Source organism: Haliaeetus albicilla, chromosome 1, assembly GCF_947461875.1.
Source record: "Haliaeetus albicilla chromosome 1, bHalAlb1.1, whole genome shotgun sequence".
Lineage (NCBI taxonomy): Eukaryota > Metazoa > Chordata > Aves > Accipitriformes > Accipitridae > Haliaeetus > Haliaeetus albicilla.
The window spans coordinates 23,394,288-23,402,156 of record NC_091483.1 but is presented as its reverse complement, the minus strand read 5'-3'; positions in this window follow the sequence as shown (position 1 = coordinate 23,402,156).

Genomic DNA, 7,869 nt, shown 5'->3' with positions numbered 1-7,869 from the left:
AAAAAAGGGGGGGGGCGACAACAACCCAAAATCTGTAGTCCCTCTAGCAATGCAGATTTTAAACACCAAAGCCATGTCAATAGTAGGAGAGCTGGCATAGAGTGCAAGTAAGCTGGCTGATTTAAAAGTTAATAAACACAAAAAGTCTTTGCATGCAAGGAGGAAGAATTCTAAAATTACCCCTTTCAGACATCAGTAGCAGTACTGCGGGGCCTTGCTAATCTCTCCTTCCCAAAATCACAGTCACCTACTTTAGATCACTGCAATTAGCACCGGCACCAGATGTTCATTTACACCTTCAGAGATCCAGGTTTGTAAACTGAACACTCCTGTGTTATGCTAATGTGATTTTAACACCCTCAACAAGCTTCTGGTTTCCTTCTCCTCCCTATCTTGAAACCTAGTGATAATTTTAACCCAAGAATATTACACCCAGAGCTCTAGAATGAACCTCAGTCTTAGTGTCATTTGGTGGGGTGACCTAGGTTTCTTAAGGTGGGTGTTTGCCATTACAACACACCCCAAGTACCAAGGACATCTACACACGCTGGAAAATGTAACAGAACCTATGGGAGACCTGCACCTTTCTGGATAACAAAGCTTATTCAAATAACACAAACTATCTCTGTTACATATCTCAAATGCTCCTCTAGAATCTTTGATAACCATAAGGCTGCACCATAGTAATTTTTCAAGTGACAAGTAAGAAGCTGAAACCTTAGTACAAAGCCAGGAGCACGTTTTGCAGTAGAACACATTAGTGTTAGCTATCTCCAGATTTCCTACAGGTGCTGATGTGCTCCAACACTTTCAAACATTTTAGGTTAACCTACTTCTTTCTGTAGGTGTCTGTTCCATTCTGTTTTTAAAATGTAGGCACTGCAATTCTTGACCAATGTCCATAACTTTTGTTCTTTCCAATTAAGTCATTCCTAGAAAGGTATTGCCAGTGTGCCTTGAAGTCCATCGCATTCCAATGATGAGTCAGTTCTAGAGTCAAAAACATGTCTCCAAAAACCTATAAGCTCTTCTATCAGCAAGAGGTTTCTAGGATGAACGTTTCAGATTACCTCTACTGGAAACTGAGGATGTTGTCTCACACTACCGCAGGAGGTGTTATCACATAATCTCTTTAATAAATCCATTAAGACCCTTCTCGGTTGATTTGTTGGGGTTTTTTAAAGTTAAGTTTTTACCCTTCACTTTTTAGAAGTCTTTTCCAAACTCTCATTTGCCCTACCCCTTCAGACATTCTGTGACACAGAAAGACCCCAGCTTAACTCTGCAGAGGTTAATGTTGGGTGGCACAGACTAGACACACGCCCCCTTTAGCTCACTGTCGAGTCTAAGATTATTGGAAAAACCAAGTTCTTCAGTAGAGGCCTAGGGGAACAGTTCATCATGACACACATTTCTCAAATCAACATGTAAAATGAAAAACATTTTAATGAAAGCTTTTAGGACATAAGAGACAACCTTTCTGACCTGACAAAATCAGCAACTGCAAGCTTCACATCATCTGCCAAGTACTTCATACATCAAAGAGGAATTTCTAAAACTGTTTGCAAACAGGCATGACAAGACTCCCTCATGCTTTGCATTGAAAGGTGTGACCAGGATGGACATTAAGATGAGCCTGAGAACATTTTAGTATGAAGAACACTCACTTGCCTTGTCTTGATTCACCTCTGTAAGAATCAGAAGCAATTTCACTCAAGCATGGATAGGAAACAAAGCATTACCGAAAAATGAGCAAGATGAATGAGTTCTCAAAAGAGCCCCAAGAGTTTCCAACCTGGAAAGGCAGTCACCAGATAAGATGCTCATAGAACTGAGCACTTCCAACTTAAAAAGGAAAGACAAAAATACAAAGGGAGGGGAGGGTTGATAATCCATAGCACTCTTTGAAAGGTATGAATGCCAGATAGCTAGAGAAAAGGCTTTCACTACAAATAATGAGTGATACTACGGTAGTGAAAACATAAGCTGAATATCACAGTTGAAAACTCATGCTATGCAACAATTTCACAAAGGAAACAAGTTTCCTGACTACCACACCTAAAATTAGACCAGATCAAACTTTACAAAGGATCAGCTCTTCAAACAAGCTCAGCACCCAACAGCTCCCAGCTGATCTCCTGGAAAGCCACAAAAGCCAAGTCTGAAAATTCTGTCACTTTATTTACTCAGTGCTCTCAGTAGGAACTGCAGTGTGGAGACCTGGCGCCAAACATACATTATCCTTATTATCCTTATCCATTATTAGTCTTATACACATAAGACTTGCTTCTCCACCCAGTGTTTTAGCCCTAACACTATTATAAAGAAAACCAAAACACTCAGTAAGTTGTGTGACAACATTTTTTTCTTTTTTTCCTGTCAAGTTCTTAGGTTGCTTAAGAAGAATTGAAATGAATGTGATGAAGAAAAACAGCTGCTGTTGTTTTAGAATGGCTTTACAAAAACCTGTTAAGCCTGAACATGATGATGAATTAGATAATTAAATTGCACTGAAAGTATTATTATTATTGGAAATATCTTTTGTATTACAGCCATCCCTGGGAGTATGTATACCTGTTATTTTATGGTTTAAACTGATGGTGATCACCAAGATGCACCTTCTCAGCAAGTTGTTCAGATGCATCAGATGTTGCCTTTGTGGCTATACACACGGAGGCAAAGGGACACAGAATGGAATATTATTATATCCCACATGTCTCAAAGGCTCCGATAAAAATATCAGGAGTGGGTTCAATCATGAGCACTGAGGCTCATACCCAACCTCTGACAGCAGCTAATGCCAGATACCTCAGAACAAGATGCAAGGAAGATTTTTGGACCAAGGTACAGGATGGCATCCTCCCAACTTTGAATAGACAGATGGTGATTCCTGTCACAGAAGTTCTTTTACCTCTTCCAGAAGCCTCCTTTGTTTAGTATTTTCTCTTGCCAGTACACAATCTAGTTATCCTTGTAATATCCCAGTTTATCTTTACTTCTGTTAAGATTTTAATCTGACAGCTTTTTCAGGAAATTAGTTTCATAGGTGAATAAAATACAGAAGAAAAAAAAAATACTGCCTTTACACAGTTTTTTACCATCTTTGTTATAATGGCTCCCTTTGTCAAAAATTCTGCTGGCCTACCCACAGCCTTACAACACAGAACAAAAATCTTTCCTGGGGTGGGGTAAACTCTCTCTGGGGAGATCCTGGAGGCATTTCAGCAGTCAGCTGTTAAGCTGCCACATTCCTCGTGCAATGACAAGCCTATGAAAAGAAGAAATCAGGCTGTGATACTCATTTTGGGGGCCTTTTGACCTTGGAAGAAGCTGAGACTGAGCAGTTTTTTAATTCACTAGGCTTTTTGAAGGGAGATTTTTCCAAAGATGGGGAAGCAAGGTGTTTTCCTGCATAACCAACCCTGCCATGCTGGACCATGAAAAGGTTTTAATAGCTCGCTACTTTGCATTTATTAGGAGAACCTTTATTGCACCCGTACTAATAAAATAAAGGCAGAAAGGCTAGGCATTCTTCAGATAAATAGTTAACCATTTCAAATAACAAACCAGAGAAACAATTAAAAGGCTTTGGCAATAAAAGCTTAACAGATGATGCACCAACAAACCACTACAATTACAAAACATATTTTCAGCTAATTTGGTTAGCATAATGTACTCCACAAGCATTAATGTATTATCAAGGTGGCTATAAATCACTTTATCAATTATTGAATCACAATAAAATATTTATAAATGGAGCCTTAATATCAGATGTAACTGTGATACTTTTAAACCATGGCAAATGTAACAGGATATGCTTATCTTTTCATTAACAGACACTTGTGGAGTGTTAATAAGTGGCTTTGCTTTAACTCATGCTTTGCTTGCTCTGTATCTTCAGTAGTTCTGGCTTAGTGGAATAATACAACTGAACAGTGACTCTGTTTTGCTATAGTCTGTGCAATAAAACAACCTGTTTATGAGAATACTTGGATATTGATGTGAATTAGAGCCATCATGGGTAAAGAGCCTACCTAGTTTAAGAGCTTCCTTTGATAAAGACTAGTGGGACCAAGAACATGGGGTAAAATTGTCAGGTGATCTTCTATGAACTCTTTTTGGTCTTGTTACAGTAAGGACTGGTTAGAAACCACTGCATTTTCCATTTAATTCTGGGGCAATCACCAGAACACATAAAAACATTTTCAATTAAATGTGTGTGTGTAGAAATACTCATTTTTAGCTAAATCAAAAGCTTCCAGAAAAGCAAGAAGTTTGGCAAACACCACCCTCAAAAGCCTGAGGAAGTGCAGGGTGCTTCCGCCAGCCCACCTGATCATTACCTGACAGAAAAACAAAACAAAAGTATGAAGTACCCAAGCTAAAATCTGGACTTTCATTCCAAAAAGGGAAATTTGGCCAGAAGTCTGTCTCCCAAAAAGCCTTTTCAAAGGTTCTGCTTAAATTCCAGTGAAAAAAGAAATCATTGTTGAAGCCTCAAGAGTCAGCACCACTGTCTAGCTACAGTAAAAATGGTTACCAAGTGAAAATAATATTAGTAACAGTTAATCAGTTGTCTCCTGAGTCCCTGAATGGAAATCATATACTTGCTCTTTAATGTTACAAGGTTTAAATTTTGAGGATATTCTTTCATAGCAAAATCAGAAGAAAGCAGTCAGGCTACTATTATATCAACCTTGATGCTGCTGATAGCAGGACAGGAGTGAACTCAATTACTGACTGGTATCCTTCCAAGCAAGAAATTACTAACTGCATTTTTCAGTAGGAATCTGCTGGTATTTTCAGCACAGGGGGCGTGTTGGGGCTTTACTCATCCTGCTCTCAGGCCAAGAAATCTATTTCTGTTGATAAAGAAGGTATGCAAGAAAAGAGGACTCGACTGCCAAGTGACACAGTGGGTAACAAGAGCCGTTATACAGATGCAGGTCTGACAAACATCCACAGTCACTGATGGAATGTAGCAAAGCATACAGTCAGATGCACAAATTCTTCCTTCAAGGCCTTTAGCCAAAGTTCAGATACTCGTAAGATCACACTGTTGGAAAAGGTGTTGCTGAGGCCTACCTTTGCTGCTGTTACTACAGCCACAAAATCACAGCTGTCAGAGCTATTCTGAACTGTAAACCATCTAATCACAGTCTGATTGCACAGTCCAAACATCATCTAGAAACACTGAAGTGCTGCAGAGAGCATCATTATACTTCATAGAACAAATTGCTAAATATGGGTATACTTGATGGGGTAAAACCACTACACTGGAAAGGTCTGTGTTAAACTCCTCCTGCCTTCCCAAATGCCAGGTGAAAAACATAGTCCTATCTCACAAGGCAGCTCAGGAAGCTCTCTGAAATGTAGGGCATACACTGTCACTAATTTATGTCCATTTGTCTCATCAAAACCAGAGATCAGTCATTTTGCTGAGTTCTGGTAGGAATTGTCAATATTTCCTTCAAAGAAGAAAACCTTAGAAAACCACAGCTGATATAAAAAGACGTATCTGAGGTTGATCTCAATCTAGTTCTCTATTGCAGACAAATGCTGCTTTTGAGCTACTGACAGCCAGGTTCCTACAATGCATTGCATCAGCAACCACATCTCAGTGCCTGCCAACTGAGCTTCAGCTAAGGAAGGGACTCAACAGAGACAGAGCAGCGTGAATGAAAGCTCTTTCTGGAAGAGAACAGGAGGCCGTCAGCAGTCTCTGAGCCAGCCGAGAGGGAGCATTACGGACCTGCGTATGTCCCACAGCCACAGTGGCCCATTCAGCACAAGTTCAACCGGGACCCTCTCTCCACCACAGGTCCGCCAACTGCTTCTTTTCTGAAGGCCTTCCCTGGTTCATCTTGCCACGACCTACCTGAGCAAAAGCTTTCGGGTGGGGGAGATGAGACCCTGCTGACAGCACTCTCACTATAAGCTCTTTCCTGCAGGGACAGCAGCAGCATATCACAAAGCCTGCAGGAGACAAGCGCTCGGATGAAGGGAAGCCTGTTCATGCCCAACCAGAACAGCATGATCCTGGCAGGATCCCCCGGACCATTTAGCTTGCCAGCTTCTGGAAGGGTGTCCCATCTACTGGGTGTATCTTGCATCTGGAAGCGCATAAACCTTATGATTACACCAAACCTCCCAGTGTTTTGTCCTCTGGAAAGATTTCTCCTAATCTTTTCCATTTCAATCTCCAGCCAAAGATACTGAATCACATTTTTAAGGGAGATAAGCAAGAGAAGAACAGAAAATACATTTATGGCCACTTCATTTGGTCTCCTGAATAGTTGGGCTGATCCAATAATCCTTCATTTTTTGATGCTGGACAACAGCATGTTTTTCAGAACACCCCCCTCATCCTGATCAAATGATGTGGGTGATAGAGAAGTAACTATGTTCCTAGGTAAGTTTTTCCAATAGTTAGGTACCTTTGCAAATAACATTTCTACCTGTGTTTAGCTTTGGTGTCCAGCCACTGAACTACCATATTTAGACAGTATTTTCAAAGCATGCAGTAGTGAATTAATTTTGCTTCCACTTAAATTAATCCTGAGCTGGTAAGACTACACAGCTATGTCCCTCACACACCTGCAGTACAGGTACACATCATAAGTTATACACTCCCCAGCACCGTGCTGACTGCTTTACTGCATGCAAAGAGTAACAGCTTAAACAGGCCTTTTAGTTCAACGTGAAAAGTATTTCAAGTTTCTTAGCTTCCTTTTACAATATAAAAAAAATACACAACTCCAGCAAATTTAGCAAGAGTGACAGAGTGTTAGACACTAGTGGTGGCTGGAACAGTTGTTGCTCCTCCTCTCAGAAAATGCTGCTTCCAGAAATACTGGGCTGCCTATGGAGAAGCTCCACAGTGGTTTGCAGCCCAGCGTATTATGGTAAACAAAAACAATGATTTGCTTTAATGCACTAAATTGTAAAATCCAACCTTTTCAGGTAGCTTTACAAGAGCTGCAGCTTTTCTGCAGTGGCACAGCAACCTCATGGTGAAAGGCATAATAGCCAGGGACAGCAAGACAAGTATAATACTTATACATTGCAAGTCCAGATGTGCTCTGCCACTCTGCATAACTACTTTCACTCAAGCAACCTGATAGCTGAGTAGTTCTAAAACCAGCCCAATCCAGCCACATACAATGCCTGCCCATTTGCAATAAATGGGCTGAAGATATTGAAATGTCAGCGTCACTCTGCACATGAAAGGTCTACAGCATCCAAGACACTTTTTCAGTTATGTCTATCTCCCTTGTCATTGTTTGCCTTAGTCAGGGTCAGTCCCATCAGAGTCAATGGCATGCTGATCATAAGCCCCAGTAAGAGCTTGACTCACTCCAGAATCTTTTGATAGGTAACTTACTACTCTGGTGTCTTCAGACTTGTGAAAAAAACCAAGATGGGCCAGGAATACTGCCTACTGCTACAAGGCCAACATCCATGTAGGCTTTATCTTGCCACAAGAAGGGGATTCCCTTTAGAAGCTGAAGAGTTGGAAAATTACTACCCTTGCAATTAAACCTCTTTTTATTTATTTTTTAATTAAACCTCTAGTCTGAAATCTACTACTTTTTCTAATAGAGTATTATTGTTCCCCCAGCATCACAAAAGTAACTGTCTGTAATTTCCTAAGTGGAACAAAGGGTTCTTTTATTTTCATTTAGCCACTTCTGCAACCTTTGTTAAAGAACTCATTACAGAAACACTTCTGAATGAATGACAGCACCTAATGATATTCTTCTTATAGCAGCAATACACAAGTGGGACTATTTTACTTAATTTTTCTGCAATGGTAGAACACCCCTGCCACAAAGTTATGCTAACTCAGGCTGCTCTCCTCTTCACTAG